Source organism: Caretta caretta, chromosome 12 (genome assembly GCF_965140235.1).
Source record: "Caretta caretta isolate rCarCar2 chromosome 12, rCarCar1.hap1, whole genome shotgun sequence".
Classification (NCBI taxonomy): domain Eukaryota; kingdom Metazoa; phylum Chordata; order Testudines; family Cheloniidae; genus Caretta; species Caretta caretta.
Window position 1 is genome coordinate 23,032,482 of NC_134217.1, and position 20,839 is coordinate 23,053,320.

The 20,839-nt window shown below is 40.7% G+C and overlaps 1 long non-coding RNA gene across 4 annotated transcripts in view; it reads right to left on the minus strand.

The window, feature by feature from the left end:
- Nucleotides 1–20,839, minus strand: part of LOC125620592 (uncharacterized) — a 372,396-nt gene that overhangs the window by 295,765 nt on the left and 55,792 nt on the right. For 3 of the 4 annotated variants that reach the window (XR_012664581.1, XR_012664579.1, XR_012664578.1), the window contains one exon: nucleotides 16,215–16,300. This is a non-coding gene — a long non-coding RNA (uncharacterized LOC125620592). Of the gene's footprint in view, nucleotides 1–16,209; nucleotides 16,301–20,839 lie in introns of all 4 variants that reach the window. The other variant, XR_012664580.1, reaches the window with a different exon arrangement.

The window sequence follows — 20,839 nt, forward strand, 5'->3', positions numbered from 1 at the left end:
GCCTGAAGGGTTTGGCCATTCAATGTGATAGTAGGCTCTATGCAAGGCTTTCCTAGTGCAGGCTGGTACATCATTTCTGTTTTCTTGATGTTAATTTTGAGACCAAAGGTGCCACAAGCTGAAGAGAAATAGTCCATGTATTTCAGACTCAAATTTGGCATTCAGAGAACAGTCATCAGGAAACAGACAATCACAGTCACTTCCTGTGCCTTTGTCTTCACCTGCAGTCTTCTCAAATTGAAAAGCTTGCCATCAGTATGGTATCTGATGCCAAAAGGCATCTGTAAGCATGACAGAGATCATATGGAAGAGGGCTCGGGCCAACACACAGCCCTGCTTGACTCCACTGGTGACTGTGAATGGTTCAGATGACTCATCATTATCCACAACACAAGCGAGCATGCCATCATGGAATTGCCAAACCACTGCAATGAATTTCTCCAGGCAACCAAATTTTGCCATGATCTGCCAAAGGCCCTCCCGACTGACTATATCAAATACTTTTTTCAGGTCAATGAAAGTCATATACAGATTGAAGTTCTGTTCCTGACATTTCTCCTGAAATTGACAAGTTGCAAAACACTAGCTCTATAGTTCTGCATCCTTTCCTAAAGCCACACTAACTCTCAGGTAGGAGCCTTTTTCAATGTGTTGCACAAGGTGATTCAGCAGAATTCTGGTGAGAATTTTGCCAGCTATTGACAACAAGGAGATGCCCCAATAGTTGTTGCCGGATTGTCTGTTGCCTTTCCACTTGTACAAGTGGACAATGGATACATCCCTGTACTCTTGGGGTTTGTGGACTCAAGGAACTATTGACTGGAAAAATTCAGTGGGTCAGTTTCAGAGCCCATGTGCAAGCCTCCAGTCTTGTAGGCTTCTGCTGGTATAGAATCTGTTCCAGGTGCTTTACCATTTGAAGGTCAAATTGCTTTCACAGTTTCAGTCAACACTGGAGGATAAGCAAGAGATCGGACAAGCCAAACACTTGGAAAAAAAATGCAGAAATTGGGCTTCTTTTTGGCTTAATTGAATTGCGAGTTGCTTGTTGGCTAGTTTTTGGCTTGTAGCTTCCGTTTCTTAAAAAAAAAAAAAAAAAAAAAAAATCAGCTCCCAGAAAGCAGGGGCAAGGAGGGGCAAAGAGAGTCAGGGGTGCACAGCAGGCCCACCACAGTGCCAGACTGCACACCGAGGGGATCTAGTCACAGAGTGTTGGGGTTCTTAGGAATTGGCTTGTTTTGGCCCTGTTTTGAAATGGGATTAGCTTGATTTTTGGCTTATTGTGAAAGTCGGGGTGCTTATTTACCACGTGAAAGTTGGCAACTGTGCAAGAGATATGTTGATATTGATTTGAGGCAGCTGATCATTTTCCTCTTCACTAATAGGAGATTGTTGATTGAGGATGTTGAAGTGTTCTGCTGACCTTTGCAGTGTCTCTTCTTTGTCAGTGAGCAGCATCGTGCCATCAGCACTCACTATTGGAGATGTTTCTGATAACCTTGGCCCATAGATTGTCCTCAGAGCATCATAGAAGCTCTTCATATCATTCCTGTCCGTGAAGAACAATCTCATCTGCCTTGTTGCTCAACCCTGAGTTTTGCATCTTTCTAAGTTTGCATTGTACAGTCCTGGTTGTTGTTGAAGGCTTCCTTCTTAGATGTTGAAGTGGTGTCTCCAAAACAGGCCTTAGGGAACTGATGTTTCTCATTCAATAATCTCCCTCATCAGAATCATTTTCATCAAACCAATCTTGATGTTTACATGTGATGGAACCAAGGTATTGGATGCAGACAAGTACATCGAGTCCCTAAAGAATGCCCGATTTCCTCAATGTTATTAGAGTTGGCATCAATTGTTACAAGTTGGTTGCTCAGCAAGCCTGTTTCACATTCTCCTGTTTCAATTTGGAAACATTAATGTTTTGGGGTGCTTTTTTACCTTGTGGTTGTCTACGAGAATGTATCCAGATATTCAGTTTGGAGATGATAAGCCTTCTGCACTTTTCATGCGCCTTTGTCACTTTAACATCCTGTCGGCCTCTTCTCTTCATGACGATGTAGTCAATGAGATGCCAGTGCTAGGAGCATGGATGCATCCAAGATGTCTTTTTGCAGTTTGAGAGGGGGAAGATTGTTGGTGATGATCATGGTGAGGTCACATTTAGCGCATTTCCTCAGCAGGAGGAGCCCACTGCTGTTGCATTTCCCAAGGCCATTTTTTCCCCGATGACGCCTGGTAATCTGCACCAACTCTAGCATTGATGTGACCAAGAATGAGCTTGTACTGCTTTCAGTACTTCTGCAATAAGGAATCCCAGATCTTCGTAAAATTTGTCCTTGATCACACCTGGGTTGGTCATGGGGGATGCATAGGCACTGATGGTAGTTGCATATCTTTTCCCAAACAGTGGGAGACTCATTAGCATGAGTCTATCACTCACATCCTTTGGGAAGTTCATAAGCTTGCTAACCATTTGTGTTTTGATGGCAAACCCAACAGCAGCTTCACATTGTTCTTCTTTACTACCGCCACTCCAGAAGAAGGTATAGCCAGCTACTTTGTCAGTGAGTTGTCCTTCTTTAACTGGTAAGTTTCACTCAGGACCACTATATGGATATTTCAGAGTAGCAGCCGTGTTAGTCTGCATTCGCAAAAAGAAAAGGAGTACTTGTGGCACCTTAGAGACTAACCAATTTATTTGAGCATAAGCTTTCATGAGCTTCATCAGATGAAGTGAGCTGTAGCTCACGAAAGCTTACGAAGTGAGCTGTAGCTCACGAAAGCTTATGCTCAAATAAATTGGTTAGTCTCTAAGGTGCCACAAGTACTCTTTTTCTTTATATGGATGTTGCATCTGGCCAGTTCTCTACCAACTAGAGCTGTTCTTCTCTCTGACCTGGCCTATCTGCTGTTGTACAGTCTATTAATAGGTGCACATTCCAAGCACCAATGGTGAATGATGTCACCTTTGTCTTTTCTTGTGATTTTCAACAGCTATAGCGGAATCCCCTATCAGCTGCTGTATGCTGACCAGGGCTGAGGTGAAGCAGACAATGTTTAGGGCACCTTTTCTAGCCCCATCCTCATACTACAGAGGTGAACAGTATGATCCTAAATAGGACTGCAAAGTCACCCAGGGGGCTGCCAAATTCCACTGCTGCTTCAGTCCAGCGAAAAGCGATCTTATACCTGAACCGCCTGTGTGAAAATCTGCAGCTACAGCTCCCTGTTTATCCACATCTGCTGCTTTGCTGCTCTCCCATAGCCACCGGACTTGAGGAGGAGATGAATAGTTGATGTCATGACTAGTGTGTGAACTGGATTTAAGTGAAGGGAAAGTTGCACAAAATCACCCTCACTCTCTCAAACGGGCCTGTCTGAATTCAGTGGCACAATGATGCTGAGACATCCGGAGACATATCTGGATGCAGAGGATGACCATCAGATCGTACTGCACCTGAACTGATACCCTAGGCTGTCCACAAGCTCTTGCCATCCACCTTCACAGCCGGGGAGATGAGCATATCTGCGTGACCGCCTGGTCCAGAGGGTCCCCTCTGGTCAACAGTCACGGATAACAACGTCTGTTACTTACAGTAGCAAGCCATAGCCTGATCTATCTTGAGAAGTTTGGACTGTGCTTTCTCTGGAACTTCACCTCAGACCTGTCTGCTGAGAATGGCCCTACCAGGAGTACAAGACTGTAGATGACATAGTTCTGAGGTTCATTGGGACACATAAGCCTTTCCACCACAAAAAATTGCCCCCTTTCCAGTAAAGGCTTTCCCAATTAATGATAATTGTGCACACATGTGCGCAGAGAGAGACATAACATGACTAGTGTTGAAAATCTGGGGAACAAGAGAAATAACATCGACCAGGACTTTTAATACATTCTGCATAATTACTGCTGAATGCTTCTATACCCAGCAACAGGAGTCTTAAAACTACTATAAATTAGATAGAAACCACAGAGAATAGCTACATGGCATGGTTGCTAAAACAAAGGGTGCAATTCCACATGTGTATATGTATCTGTTCCCTTCCACACCATTGTCCAGATAGACTAGTTCTAATTTTAGTAAATATACTGCAGATACTAGATGCTTGTTGGCATGAATATCAGGCAGAATACGGCTACATATTAACGTTACTTTTGCAGGGCGTATGTTTGGCTATTTGGGAGCCCATCATCTTTGTATCCTGACACCTAGCAGAATACGGCAGAAGCTGGGCGACAGGGGATGGATCACTTAATGATTATCTGTTCTGTTCATTCTCTCTGAAGCATTGGCCTCTATCGGAAGACAGGACACTGGGCTAGATGAACCTTTGGTCTGACCCAACATATCTGTTCTTATATAAAAATAAGAGATTTGCAGTGGAATAATGGTTTTCAAAGTTGTCCATAATGCTTCAGCATCTATTTATTTATTTAAACAGAATGTTATAGAGTAGACTGAATATTTATCCTAATAAAGTACTAACAAATGGCCCAGTCCCTCCATCTAGCTGCACTCAAAACTTCAGTGGGAGTGACTGAAAGATCAGGTCCAAAACAGACACAGTGGTACTCACAAAATGAAAGCAGCTCTTTAATTAAGGGTAATATTCTACAAAGAATGAATGTCAGCACTACGCAGGAGTTGTATCAGGTATGCACCACAGCCTTGTGACTGCATATTGCATTGTCCTTTGGTCTAGATCAGTAGTTTTCAACCAGGGTACGAATACCCATGGGAGTACACAGAGGTCTTCCAGGGCGTACACCAACTCATTAGATATTTGCCTAGTTTTACAACAAGCTACATAAAAAACACTAGCAAAGTCAGTACAAACCAAAAATTTCATGCAGAAAAAATGAAAAAGTAAGCAATTTTTCAGTAATACTGTGCGGTGACACTTGTATTTTTATGTTTGATTTCATAACCAAGTAGTTTTTAAGTAAGGTGAAACTTGGAGTACACAAATCAGACTCCTGAAAGAGGTACAGTAGTCTGGAAATGTTGAAAACCACTGGTCTAGATTATCACTTCCCATAGGCTGGATGGGTTTAGGAAAGAAAATCTCTAGAGATCCCCTCAAAGAGTTTCTCCTTGACCACAGCATCAGCAAGGACAGGGTTTAACTTTATGAAATAGACCACAGGGTCTGTCCTCAAACATGAGGGATTCCAAGGGATCCATGGTGGCCAAGACTGGACCTGTGCTTCCATGCCAGTTCTAGCCCCTCCATTGTGGCCCTCCCATGAGTTATAGGGTAGTTTGGAGTTGAGCTACAAGGGACTCTCACTGGATGTCCAGACCCCTGAAAGGACTATTCACAAAAGGGACTCATCTTTTCTGATCTGCTCTAAAGGAGGGAGGTGACAACATGCATTTTCCACTGGACTCATCTCAGGCCACACACTCCTCCCACTTTGACTTCGCCGGACCACACTATTCACCATGCAGAGAGTTCTCCAAATGGTGCCACAGAAACAGTTAAGCCCCCCTTCCCACGCATACACAGTCCTCTCCATGTTGTCTTGGGGGGGGTTTTAGACACATCAGGCAAACAGTGAACAGCAAATCAACAAATGTGGCTCATGTCTACTAAGGATTTTTATAAGTGCTAATGCTTTATGATATATTATTATGCAAAATACCTCCTAAGAGCATGATAAATAAAAAAGTAGTGTTAAATTTTGTAAAAATATTGCCACTGGAATACTCTTTGGCAGGTCATATCCTCCATGATACAGAGAACAGTCAATACGTTCTGATATGACAAATCAGCTGCAAAATGGAAGCACACAAACTTTCCTTAATTAAAAGTCTCTCTCTACAAACAGAGTTGCCAACAGGCCAGTCCCAATCAGTTTTTGTACTGCTGTGCTGTTGCCAGTGAAAAGATTTAATGTGCCTTTTTTCCCCTGCTTTGGACCAGTGTTCCTTGTAAGCTACATGCACATGTGGCCATGCAACAATCTTGTAACAACTGTTTAAGTCACATGGCTGGGAGTGCAGCCAGCACCTGGGCCCTGCTCTGCGTGCCAGACCCTCAAATGGCCAAAATCACAGCATCTCCTCTCTGTCCCTGGGAAGCAGGATAGGCTTGCCAGCAAGGAGGGGTAAGGAGCATCTTGAGGGAGGCAGGAGCTCGTGGCAGGAGCCGGTAGGGGGCCCCCTCAAGGGCTGACATTGGGGAGTGGCCAGTAACCAGGTTTTCTACATCTCAGAGGTAGCAACCCTAGCTGTAAGCTGCATTTATTTAATGTATTTGCTTTAAAGCAAGTATTTAACCTGCATTAGGGTGACCAGATGTTCGGTTTTCGACCGGAACACCCAGTCAAAAAGGGTACTTGGTGGCTCCGGTCAGCACTGCCGACCAGGCCGTTAAAAGTCTGGACGGTGGTGCTGCTGAGCTAAGACAGGCTAGTCCCTGTTCTGACACTGCGCTGTGCCCCGGAAGTGGCCTACAGGTATTGCTCCTAGGCAGGTCCCTGCCCTGAGCACCGGTTACACACTTCCATTGGCCAGTTCCCGGCCCACAGGAGCTGTGGGTGAGAGCAGCACACAGAGATGCCTGTATGCCCCTGCCTAGGAGCCAGACCTGCTTCTGGGGTGCAGCACGGTCTGCAGTGCCAGGACAGGCAGGGAGTCTACCTTAACATCCCCACTGTGCCACTGGCAGGGAGCCGCGGAGGTAAGCCCACATCCCAACCCTCTGCCCCAGCCCTGAGCCTCTCCCCAAGCCTGCATCCCCCTCCTGCACCCCAGACCACTCATCACCGACCCCATCCCAGAGCCCTCACCCGTCTAGGGTGACCAAATAGCAAGGGCGAAAAATCAGGACAGGAAGTGGGGGGTAATTGGTGCCTATAGAAGACAAAGCCGCAAATATTGGGACTGTTCCTATAAAATTGGGACATATTTTGGGAAATACACCCCCCCCCATTTCAGCCCAGAGCTCCCTCCCACACCCTGAACCTTTCATCCCCAGCCCCACCCCAGAGCCCATATCCCTCCCACACCCCAACCCCCTGCCTCAACCCACAACCCCCGCCACATTCCAAATCCCTCGGCCCTAGCCTGGAGCCCCCTCCTGTACCCCAAACCCCTCATCCCCAGCCCCACACCAGAGCCCACACTCCCAGCCGGAGCCCTCCCCCACCCCAACTCCCTGTCCTAGCCCGGAGCCCCCTCCTGCACCCTGAACCCCTCGTTTCTGGCCCCACACTGGAGCCCGTACCTCCAGTTAGAGCCCACACCCCAACCCCCTCCCCCAGCCCAGTAAAAGTGAGTGAGGGTGGGGGACAGCGAGCCACCAAGGGAGGAGGAATGTACTGAGTGGGGGGCAGGGCTTCGGGGAAGGGGCGCAGCTAGGGTGTTCAGTTTTGTGCGATTTGAAAGTTGGCAACCCTACCCTACATGTAAGCAAGGATCAGGTTCTAATCTCTGTGTGCTCTTTTCAAGAAATCCGAAGGTAAAGAGAGTATGTATGCACAACAGAAAAGTGAGTATACTTCCCAAACCCAGGAATTGCAATCCTCTACATGTCTGAATTCAGAATGTCTGATCTCCACACAACGCAGAGCTGCCCGTGTTCTCCATACAGTAGCTCATCCACAAGGTCATATTCCTTTAATAATACAAGATTTCTACTAATCTGAAGAGCCCCACAATTTCATTGCACAGCCAAATGTCCCATGATACACAAAATGTCTTTCAGAGTGGAACTGAGCAAACATACAACATTTTGTGGAGAAAACTATGTAGATGCAGTAAAAAAATATTTTTGACCACACGTGATCCAAATTAGAAGCAACTTCATATAGCCATTTTAAAAATAGTTGTGAACTGGCAAACATGGTACTACTGGGCTAATATTATAATAACATAAAACTATTTTATTTGTGCTGCATTAGTAATACTTATTTTCACTCTGATACCACCACTATCATGATATTTATGCTGTCCCTGCCAAAAAGAAATACTAAATACAGCGCTAATATGATACAGTGGAAAATTATTAAACAATAAGATGGATCCCCAAGAAAATCTGATATAGATTTCCTGTACTATTTTCAACCCTTCTCACAAGGGATACAGCAAGATGGCAAAGAAAAGTGAATTTCCTGCTGTTACAGCTACTTTGGATGCTCATGCTTCTATTCCTGTGGAGCTTGCTTGGATCAATTTCAAGAAAATAGCCTTTATCTACACTTTTGCACAGAAAATACATTTCTGTTTTAAAGAGATGCAGTATGTGTGTGTGGCCAGTATTTTAACCGGTAGTATAATGTTGTAGTAGCTTGCATATAGTAAACTGTAGTATACAAATATTTGGCATATTGTTGAAGTAGAAATTGTATTTCTGCACTTTCCCAATTCGTTACAGAAGTGTTCAATCTTACCCACAATTCCTAATTTCCAAATACCGTCTTTCCCATCAACATACAAAAACCAACAGCACAAAGGAGCACTTCTCCTTTTAACTGTGTATTAGACAAGGATTGAAACAAACTGTCTGTTCACTCTTTAGCAGCAGTGGGGCCAGAGCTACTTTCATGTCATCTACTTCTATTGTTCTGACTAGGAATGATATATTCCCTGGGTTGGGCAAGTCCTCCCTTTCTTACAAGAGTAGGTAGGGAGGTGTGAAAATATTTGCTCTTTGGCATGAAATTGTAGGTGAGGGCCCAATCCTGCTCCACTGAAGACAATGGCAAAATTGACTGACTTAAATTATGCAGAATAACGTATGGTGTATATAAAAGAACACTATTCAGAATAATGATGCAACATGGATTATCCATACAAAGAGCTTGATACTACTCTCATTCAGTTTAGTGGGAGCAGTGTAGGGTAGGAAGTGTGAAAGTGACAGGTACTGCCTGTTTTTGAAGATCTTTAAATTTGTCTTTTTGAACACAAAAATACCCTTTATAAGCCACACACTCTCTCTATAGAATTATGTTCCATACACAAGTGAATCAAGATGGCTATAGGAGCCATAAGAATTAAAAAATAATTCTACAAGAAACAGCCAATGTAAACTCCAAGATGGGCCCTGCAGTTTCTTATATGACTCTGGATGACTCATGAGTTGATTAATAATAGGCCAGTTCCTGCTTGCCTCACTCACTGATACTAGCAGGAATACAGCAAACAGGACATGACACAATAAGTTCCAATGGAATGAATAAATGTCTAAACTAATAAGATGACATTTCCTTGTCCACTGAGAAAAGTATTCACTGTCGACAATACTACTCCCATTTTGAGTGCCTGCCTTTTGGAATACCAATGGAGTACACAAATGTAAATATCACTCTCCATTCGACAAGGCACAACAACTGTTGTATGGCTGGCCAATAGTGAAGCTGCAAACTTCTTTAATTTGTTCACATGTAATTTCACACTGAAGCTCAAATATTTATAAGACAAAAAGGTGGAAATGAATTTCTTTGATTATTGTCAAAACTTAGATGAATCTGCTCACAAAGGGCCCAAGCACACTTTATAAAGTATATTAGGTATAGTTTCCTACCTACAGACTCTGTAAATCTTTGTTTCTTCAATATACAAGTCAAAAAAGCCCCAAATTGCTATTGCGATCATGATAAACATTGGAAAGTTCTGCTTGACCTTTTATTAACATTTTTCTATACCAATATGGTTCTTTTGCTACAAGCACCCTAAGGAATTATGAAAAATACTTTTTTCTGTAGTTTAGCCCATGTGCACTTAATAGGCTCACAAATATAATGCCATTATAAAAAAGAAAAACTGCCAACACTGCTAAAAAAATTGTCATAACACTAAATTATTATATAAATATAAAAGGAGTATGTCTGTAAAATATTCGCTCAATGAACATCCCAAGGTGATGATTTTGCTATGTTGTTTTTATTCCTGGGAGATCCATAACACATTTGGATATGCCACATGTCACCGCATGAATCAGACAGTTAATGCATGTGCTTTTTAGAAGCAGAGATGTCTTCCCAATAGAATGTGCTATTAAAAAAAAAAAAAAGAGGTCGAGAATCTGCTGCTTTGTCTGATAGACATAATTTAATGTCTTGCTTAGAATGCTGCATCTTAAGGGAAAATATGCACTGTCCTATGTAGTTATTTACAATATATTACTAAATCTATGCAAATTTAGTTCCCTGAGCTTGGTATTATGTAGCAAAGGTCAACAATGTTTGAAATATTTTGAATTATATTCCCAATATACTGTGTATATAGCACTAATATCCAATATAGGCACATATATCTTAATATATTTCTAGATTTTTCTATTCATGGTCTCTTACCATTGGTTTTCATAGATCATCATACAAATATTTTTCTTTAGGAATGCAGAAAATGGTCAATCCAGTTGTAGCTTTCTATTAAGATTATTAATTATACAGTCATTAATAAGGCATCAGTCCAAACACTGCATGGTAACTCAGCACTATTTCATAAGATAAATGATAATATCCAGCTCAGCAATAAACTGATTGGCAGCATCGCTAAATATGGAATAAAAGGGTTACGTTTCTGTTACGTGGTTAATTCCCTTATCTCCCCCAAGCAGGTCTGCTTTTACTAAAATTTAAACAAAAGACCCCCAAATGTCATTTGCCTCATTCAGTTTATGCAAAATATTTCTCCATCTTTTGGGGAAAAATCTATGCATCTCAGATTCCATTCATATGGCTTCTTGTCAATTACACCAGTATATCCACATTAACTTCATTGAGAAGGCTCCCTTGTAAGAGAACAAAATTTGACTTGTGTTCAGCAAGTTGAGAAAACTTATGCATCTCAAAATGAAGTAGGGATTACATGGTTCTCCATTTTAAGTTAAGAACAACACATTACAACCCATAAACATTCTCTTCAGCTGAACTTGGGTTCTGTTTCTATATCCAGATGCTTAAGGAAAACCTGACCATGGGAAGCTTTATATTTAATGTTGAACAACTAAAAGGTTCCCTACATATCTATAAGCCATTCAGCCCAATATAAGCTTTGAAATGTTAGAACTTAATTATGTATCAGTGTGAATGTACTAATCACCTCCCTCAATTTTATGTGCCTATGATTTTTAAAACAAGGGATTTTTTTTAAAAATGGATCATAGCTGAGAACTAGCTTATGAAATTACAACTCCAAAAAATTTTCTTCTAATTCTCTGGATGTGATATTGCGTCATTTTAGCCAAACATATGAATAAATTTTAATAGACATCAGTAATGGTGAATTACATATTTCAGATTAATAGATTTTGAGGCCAGAAGGGACCATAATGATTACCTATTCTGATCTACTGAATAATACAGACCACATTATTTCATCAAGTGATTTCCGTATGACGCCTGGCTGGCTGAGCTAGAGTATATCTTTAGGAAAGTCATCCAGTCTTGATTTAAAGACTTCAAAGTCTTTATATGGTGTGATACTAATGACATAATTTGATAATATTGTCCTCAGTATATTGGCACATTTGATGAATCACCCAAGGAAACAATATCCTCCCGTGCCTGCTGGCCTAAATTCAACCAACCTCCTTTGACCCACAGCTACAGAGGCTGTTCACACCTGAAGGACTCCAAGCAACCTGATATTAAAGGGCAATGATAAGAGAATCCACTGAGTAGTCTCTTGGAGATGTAATAGGAAATGCAACTACTGTATCTGCCTTGGCACCTAATCCCTCTTTCCTGTTTTGGGTTGTGTTGATCAGACTCTAGAAGAATTTCTTTTGCCTGATGATGGCCAAGAGAAACCTTGCTATCCTTACAATATCCTTGCTATCCTTACAATATTATTGGTGCAAGAGGTAATGCATACCGACTTAAACCTAGCCCTGGTCACTGCAAGACAGTTAGTGACTGCAGCATGTACTAGCTGCCTCAGCAGTTAGATATACCCCTTAATTTGCAGACCTTGTCCCCTTGTACTACTACAAAGAGCATGAGCACCAAGTAAGAAGGGCAGGGTTTAGCCTATGAGGTGGGCACACACTCCACATTCCTCCCAGTGGAAGTACAGCTGAAACAGACACTGCCACTCCACAGACAGACACCAGGGAGAGGGAAGGATTCTGTCTTGCCCACACCACTCAGACTTTTCCTTAAGTTTTTATTCATGTCTTTACCCAAAGTAATCTGCTGTTATCCAAAATTCTTTAGCGAATTGAAGCTCACTGGTTTAGTAAATATTTTGGACACACCATTCCCTCTATCTGTACTTTCCCTTTTTTTCTTCCCTACACTGTATTGGTGTCATTAATGTCAGTACACTAGAACTTTTAATGAGTTATCCACAATAGGTTATACTCTTCACCTTGCTAAGAGGACTTTCTGAAGCTTCTAGTTGCTACTGATAACAGCCAGCCTCAAAAATTTCAATCTGTAAATGGGTTCAGATCCCAGTTCCACCAAAGTTTGAAGTGTGCAACCCCAAGATTTTAATTTGGGCTTTTTTTTAAAACACATAAAATACTCATTTACTCTAGAGCTTGTGATATTATTTGTGGCATAGGTGGGCCATGGAGTTTTTATACCACGTTGGGGTGGCCTCAGAAAGAAAAAGGTTGAGAATTCCTGATATAGTGCATACATGGAGCTGTCTCTAGACCTACGCCCAAATCTTGGTCACTCAAATAGTCCCATTAGCTCTAACTGATCTACTTGGGTGTGCCAGCTGAGTAGTATTCGGATCCTGATGGGGAAAGTAAGTGTTCCCCCACCGTTGCCAGGATAGGAGCCAATTATGAAACGGTCTCAGAGAGGAACATCTTCGTACAAACTCATCTACCTTAAGGAAAATGCAGGTTACACAGACAAAATTAGAGAAGATTACAGTAAGGCTTCTAACTGATAGATGTTGATTACACCTGTTCCTGGACAGTTAGACTTTGTTTCCATCAAGTCACTTTGCATTTACACTTATGATATTTATGCACAAGAATTAATAATTTCTTCCTTAAGCAAAGGCTTTGGTCAGGATTGGAAGTGAATTTGGTAGTGTCATTATAACCCACCTTTGTGCATATCATAGAAACACTACAAAATTCAGCAAGGCTGGCTATGTGTGTATGAGGGAGACCAAGTGCTAATTTAGAGTTCAGGGACTGTGGCCTGGAAACACAGTAACTACACTCTCTGTATTCCTCCAAATTGCTTACCCAACTCTGACAATATGCTGTTTTTGGCTCTCCCATTGCACATATTGCCTTACCCATTCCGCTCCACAATAGGTAGAAGACCTGGAAAGGGAGTTAACATTGCTTGGTTTATTAGGATTACCATTAAGAAAGGCTCTGGATCCCATAAGGACTGTGCCACAGAGAATGGCTGATCCCTGGGTCTATCCTTGGAATATCCGCTTCTACGGTTGCTAAAAGGGTCTCCATGGCTTTGTGGATAGGGGCAGCTGCTCCCTCCTCTTTCAGTACTAAAATACACTAAATTTTGCCATGTTATGCTTCCCTCTTCCCATGTTAAGGGAGGGGAGCATCAGACCCACAATCTGCACAGCCTCTGGAGATCCTTTTTTGTGTACAGTCAGTGTGACTAAATCAAAATGTAAAGTTATTAGCATTTATTACTAACATCATCCTACCCATATATTGCCTCAAAATACAAACACCGACCCCTTCAGACTTCTTGACATGAGGTTAGTATTCAGCACATTCATTATTTTGACAAATAAAAATAATAGTTAAGACGACAAATTGGTCAATGACAGTAGAGTAACCTGAATCTAGTTGTATATTTAACTAGTGAGCCATTTTAACATGCTACTCCTGTACCTAAACAAAATGAGTAGGCTAAATTAGTTTATTTACCTAAGCGTTGTTAGTTTCGATCAGCCAGATATGAATTTTCAGATACTTACATAACTAGCATTAAAAAAGAGACATTTAGCTACTACAATTGTTAGCATAACAAAGGCTATAGGATCCAGATACTATTGCATTCTCCCAAAAGTGCTTAAATAATAGCCTAAAATCTGAAGAATTACTTTAATACTTCAATAAAAATAACCCAATTCAAACATTTTCAAGGAAACAGAGCTCCTTGCTCTAGGCTACCGAATAATGGCTGAAAGAAAGTATATAGCTTGTCACTTCTGATTAGAGAACTGTGCCTCTGTGCTTTGAATGAGAGGCATGTCTGGTAATAGAAAGTGCAGATATTAAATTTAATAAAATAATGTGGAATACAATATATATGAAACTTGACCAAGTATAGCACAGAATGTAACATACATTAGCCTGCTCAGTCAACTACTGTGGCCTAGCATCTAATGACAGACTTAATTTCTATTTTCAAAGGCGAGTACTACAAAAAAAATACAATTTTCAGATTATACAAATATTTTATCAGACAACATAACAAATTAAACCAAAATTGCCTGACATATCTACACGAATGCATAACAATAGTAGGAAATTACAAGGACTTCAAACTACCCAGCCTTAAAAGTCCGCACAAACCTATCATCTTTGAGGTCATTATAAATAATTAGTTACAAAGATTCTGATGCTGAGATTTCATAACATCATATTAACTACTGCAGATATATTTCTTTCCAGTTTCAAGAACTTTCAGATTTATTTTTTAGCATGAGGACTCACAATTTACATTCTGCATATTATGGAGGAAGTGCCTTATCTCCGATTGCTTCTTTAATCTAGCATTTCAACACAAATAATAATAAATAATAGTGTTTTCAATACATTAGCCCTCAGCATGTATTTTTGCTATTAAATAACAAGCTACAGTACCTCCAGTTTCCCAGCCTCCTACCCCATCATGGAACCATACAGTACCCATGACATGACACTCTTAAGGGATTTAAAAAGCAATTCAGTGAGCTAATCCCAGTAAACCCAGAATTAAAGTTCTTGTTTCCATATTTCACTTTCAAAATATTTAGAACTTTGACAGATATGACATTATGTTTTCATTAAAACAGCTGATTTCAAAATGCTGCACTGTGCAAAAAACACCATAAACAGTTTATGATGAACTGCCACATTCTTAATTAAAACAATAAATCCAGCGCGCAATATTTGTGCAGCCTCTGGTTTGACCTTTGCCTCTTGCTATCCACTACCAAAGCCGCTGCCTCATTCTGTGCACCAGATGTAGAAGGTTTTAAAACATGATCTGAAAGGCACTAAAGATAAAATAGGAGAAAACGTGCCATTACTCTTTGCAGTTATGATTAATTCAGTTCATATTTTACAATCTGGTTATGGAGTAAAACTGCAGACTTTACATCAAGTATTTGCCATTCAATATACCTAATGTATAAAAATGCCTGATATTTTAGAAAATGGCACAGGGCTAATTCACAGCCACCACAAGGAGGACAGAAATAGGAATAATAAAAAAATAGGACAGTGATTAGCTATCCATCTAAAATAACGAACCTATCTCAGCCATTTGATGGTCAGTTTTGTGCAATAAATATATGTGTTACAACAAAACAACCCAGCCTCTCTCTTATCTCTGTATTACCAGATTTTAGATTAAAATATCCCCTTAAATCTATCAGGTCTGCTCCTTGAACAGAAACTAGAGGGCATAAATTACTACTATATGCTGTAATGATAGTAAATTTGTTGTGCCTTCCTGAAGACAAAGTTAAATGCAGTAACAACTCTGAGACTTAAGTTCAGAAACTGATCTAGGAGGCTGGACTGAAGGCTGGTGTGGTCCAGTAAGTACGTATAGAGGGGAGAAGCTGAATTTAAAAGGCTTCATCCTGTACACGGTTACTCATCAGCCTCACCAGAGTAGAGAGGTTGACTTCAGATCATACATTTCTTTAGATCTCTGACTACTAATAGAAGTAAAAATTTGCCAGATCAGGTCCCATAGCAGAAGATGTCATTGAGCCCAGCAACCCCTTTGGGCCAGTCTGCAAAAGCATCAATTTACATTTCCCTTCAGTTTCATAAGGAATCAGCTTCACAAGCACCAAGAGCTACACTACTTCATGTTCATTGTAAATGGGGAGTGATATAGAGATACAGTATTCAATTTCAGAGGAAAACAAGTCAAAATGTTTACATTTTCCTGAAGTAACAAAATTGGGATTAAATAAAGGTTCCCACATGCCCTAGGTACTTAGAGTTTCCCAATTCCACACCACACTGTAATGGAACAAATTCAACACAAAAACCTCCAGAGAATTAAAAAAGAAAAAATACCTTACTTTGCCAGTTCTCGTTGACTTGTTTGGAAGCAGGGGTCATGGCTCCTTCTCTCTCTTCCTGAAGACTAATTTACAGGCACATCATTCTGCAAGAGAAAAAGAAATTACTTTCAAAAAAAATCCCAATTGCCCATTAAGAAAAGCAGATGGGAGCAAACACACACACACAGAACTTTCCACTGGTTTCAGATCCTCTAAAACGACAACTCAAGGCTGCTTTACTATACAAAGCGAGACACCTCTCTGTTGGAGAGCACAGAACTGCGGCATTTTATTATATGCAAGGAACTTGTATATATGTTCTGCATGGAAACAAAAGTAAACCAAACCTATTATGTTTTCAGTGGCCATCAAATCAGATATAGGAGAATTCTTACTGAAGGACAAGGTGTACAATATAAACATTGTTTGCATTCAGCTAGTTAGGTTTTTGCATGATTTTGTTTTTTAAAAGAAAAGACAAGGAGATTAGCTTAAAAATAATTCATCATGACGTTTTCAGAGCCTGGCTAAACCAAAAACACACCACTGGGTTCAATCACTCAAAAAAGAGTTTTCAAAGCATTCTTCAGCATGGGAAATAGATATATTCAGGTGCAGAGTTGAGCCTTGTATCTTTATACTTCTCTTCCCTCACATAACTATTGTGCAAGAGCTTCCAGTAGTGGGTAACGTATTAAACTAAAACATTTCTGAAGAGATTTCTGAGTTCTAGAGATGAAATGCATATATTGCTTAGCTTGTTTTAGATGCATTCTCAAATGTTTAAAACAAAACTGCATTTTTCCTTAGGTCTATAAAAGGACACCAAATTCATTTTCACTCGTGACTTAGTGTAAGCAGGACTTTGAATATACATCTCAACAAGTTAAAAAGTTTATGTTCAGTAATGACCACTGTGCCACCTAGAAAATGTTATTTCAAATAGAATTTTAGGATATTGTATAATGATGAAATGGCGGATACAGCCTTTGATTAAAATTCAGCCTCCACATTACAACTTGGAGTTGAAAATCTAAATGGAAATCTGGGGTATTTCATGCTTTTCTTTCCCCGTATAGTTGTAAAAAGATAGAAGAAAACCAAAACACACAGATGTGGTGGATGACGACAGCCATACACAGGCCAATATGTATGTGTGTCTTCAGCTGGCCACAACTTTCAACAGCATTTCATATGTACCACTGTCAATGCAGCTCTACATTTGTGACACTGATCACACCGCACCTTATACGGGGGTGGGAGAAGGGATCTTGTCCGTCTTGCTGTGGGGTCAGAGAGAGAGAGAGGTGCAGAGATGCTCCTGCAATACACAGTGGGTCAGCGTGGCAACACTGACTCATCATCCTCAGGGAGAAGAAGGGCTGGGGAGTTGATAAAGGGCAAGCCTGGTGGGGGAAGCCCCTTTTCTCCAAACCTATGACCGTTCCTTTATAGCGCACCTTAACCCTCATTTGGGGAGGGAGGAGAAGAAATAAAGTCACAGCAATGGGTTAGCTGGGGACCAGGATGGAAAAAGCGAGGGCTGGCGGAAGCCCCTGGGTAGATATTGAAACGATAATGGAGTTGTCAGTACCGTACATTTTTATCGGCCGGGTAGTCCCAGATATCTAATAATAAAGTTGCAGCCTGATTAAACCATAGCCATTGCCTCCTAACCTTCTTTCAGTATAGTCTACAGGGATTATCCTTTGATGTGAGAAATATCCAGATTTAGAGCCTAATCCTGAAAATCTTCTACATGCTGTACTTATGTTGAAACCAATGGGAGATCCATACCAAAAAGCAGCCATCCAGGGTCCATCCCTAAATTCAGTGTGCTAAATCCTTTAGTGGCCGAATTGCATCAGCAGACAATACATCATAATTTGGCTATTGGCTCATATTGCCAGATAGGCAAATTAAACAAAGCACTGAAACCTAGCACAGACTATAAACCCTCTAAATCAAGAGCTGGAAGACACTTTAAAGCCACAACACAACTAGCATGAGGTAAGGAGGAGGAAACAGTATCTCAGTACACATTTGTATGTGAAAGCCTCAATATTATGCAGAATTTCTTATGGGAATGTGTCCCTTAATTCAGTTCTCTCAGGCCATGTTAGGTGAAGAAGGCTAAACCTCAGATGATTTGAGCTCAACCTTACCAAAAAAAGAATCACTACACAGCATTTATTTATATTGTAGAAAAGTGAATGTGATTAGTGGCCTGGGTATAGGACTAGGTCCCAGGAATTCCTGAATTCTGATCCTGACTTTGACAGTGAGTGTCGCTGTAGCTTTCCACACTTTGTATGGTTTCTCTGCCTCCATTTCCTCATTTGTAAAATGGGGGGGGGGGGAAATACTTGCCTCCCTTGCAGAGCTGTTGGAAGAAGCAATTAGCTAATGTCTGTAAAGCATGAGGTATTCTTGTAGCATGTCCATAATGTACGCAAAAGGGTAAAATTTTCAAAAAGCACTTAAGTAAATTAGAAGCCTACCTCCCATTTTCAAAAGTGAAAGCAAAAAGAAGAGAAAAAGGCAATGAAAATTATTAGGGTATGGAACAGCTTCCATATGAGGAGAGATTAATAAGACTGGGACTTTTCTGCTTGGAAAAGAAATGACTAAGGGGGAGTATGATAGAGGACTACAAAATCATGATTGGTGTGGAGAAAGTAAATAAGGAAGTGTTATTTACTCCTTCTCATAACACAAGAGCTAGGGGTCACCAAATGAAATGGGCAGCAAATTTAAAACAAAGTCTTTCTTCACACAACACAAAGTCAACCTGTGGAACTTTTTGCCAGAGAACATTGTGAAGGTCAAGGCTATAACGGCGTTCTAAAAAAAAAAAAACCTAGATACGTTCATGGAAGATAAGTCCATCAATGGCTATTAGCCAGGATGAGCAGGGGTGCAAAACCATGCTCTGAAGTGTCCCTAGCCTCTGCATGCCAGAAGCTAGGAATGGGCGACAGGGGATGGATCACTTGATGATTACCTCTTCTGTTCATTCCCTCTGGGGCACCTGGCATTGGCCACTGTCGGAAGACAGGATACTGGGCTGGATGGACCATTGGTCTGACCCAATATGGACGTTCTTATGACTTAAGCACCAAGGTTTGTAATTTCCTTCTGAAAATGGCACTTAGACATCTAAGTCACTTTGAAAAACTTTACCCAAAATCTTTAAACTATTGTATAAATATAATTGATGGAACTCATTCTAATTGCACCAGATTTCTTCATTTGATTCTGTTTGGATTGCTCCTCATGAATATATACTATGCTTTAGTAATACACAGCTAAGTGAGAAGCATAGAGTATTTCTAAGTGCTTACTCAACACTTATTTATGAACTGTACACTACAAATCTAGAAGATGGTATGATGCAACAGGACAGCTAAATGTAACCCTCAAAACATGCCACAATTTAAGTATAACTGGGCAAACAGTTTAGTTCTGTCCAAAAACACTAGATATTTGAATGGTACTCTCTCTCACAATATTTTGGGGCAGGAGGCATTTTGGGTTTTTTAAATCCTCTGCTCCTGGAGTTAATGATTACATAAGAATCTCAACTTTCATCTATTATCAATGCCTCTAAGGAGCCCCATTGTTGCTGAGTAAAGCTCAAAAAGATGACCCAAATGTACCCTCAACAAAGAATTTAAAGTGTATTTAAGATCTCATGATTTTCAAGCTCATATTATGATTTTAGGGGCCTGACTCATGACTTCAGAACGCTTGGGGTTTGCAATATTGTATTAGCCTTGCACAATTCTCAAGGAAAAAGTTACCAGCCCAGGTAAAAATCTACTAGCCTACCCCAGAAAGTCACTTCCAGACACACACATGCTATGTATGCACATCTCCTCTGCATACTATATTCCCAGTGGGACCTACTGTTCTTCTCTCTGGTGGTAGGGGTAGCTTAGAGGATTCAGTCGGTACTCTTCCAGCTTCTCCTCCACTTGTTCTGCTTCTGAACTGCGTGAATGAGAGGAGCAGCTGCTGTCACACTGTCTGGTGGCTGCAGCATCAATTATACTAATTTCACAGATCTAAGGTTTTCTTTTTAACTGTAAGGGGTTTTTAACTGAAGGCTCAGATTCTGCAAAGTTTGTTGGCATCATTTGTCCAGGGAAGCTTTCTACTTTACTCCGGACAAGCAGGCCAGAGGAATTTTACAAGGCTGTTCTAGATGGACCAGGATTACTGGACCATCAGATTTTCTGCAGCCCTACCACTGGGGATTGTCGCACAATGGGCTCTCACCAGCTGACTCAGATGCAGCCTACCTTTCCCAGGAAATACATCAAAAAGGCTTCTGCTAACATTCAAACACCTGCAGAAGGCTTAGTCTATCAGGGAACCAGGCCCAATACTTTACACTTTGTGGCTATTCACAACTAAGCAATCTTGAATATGAAATACCATGAAAATTCTTCATAAAAAAATCACTATCCTTCTAATAATATTTGTACAAAATATAGGTCAAGAAATATTGAATTTTATTAAAATTACTCCCATCAACATTATCAACCTCAAAAAACAAATTTTAAAAATGGCAAATTATAAGAAATTACACTCTAATGCCAGAAATGATAGAAACATTTTACAAGGAAGGCATATAAACA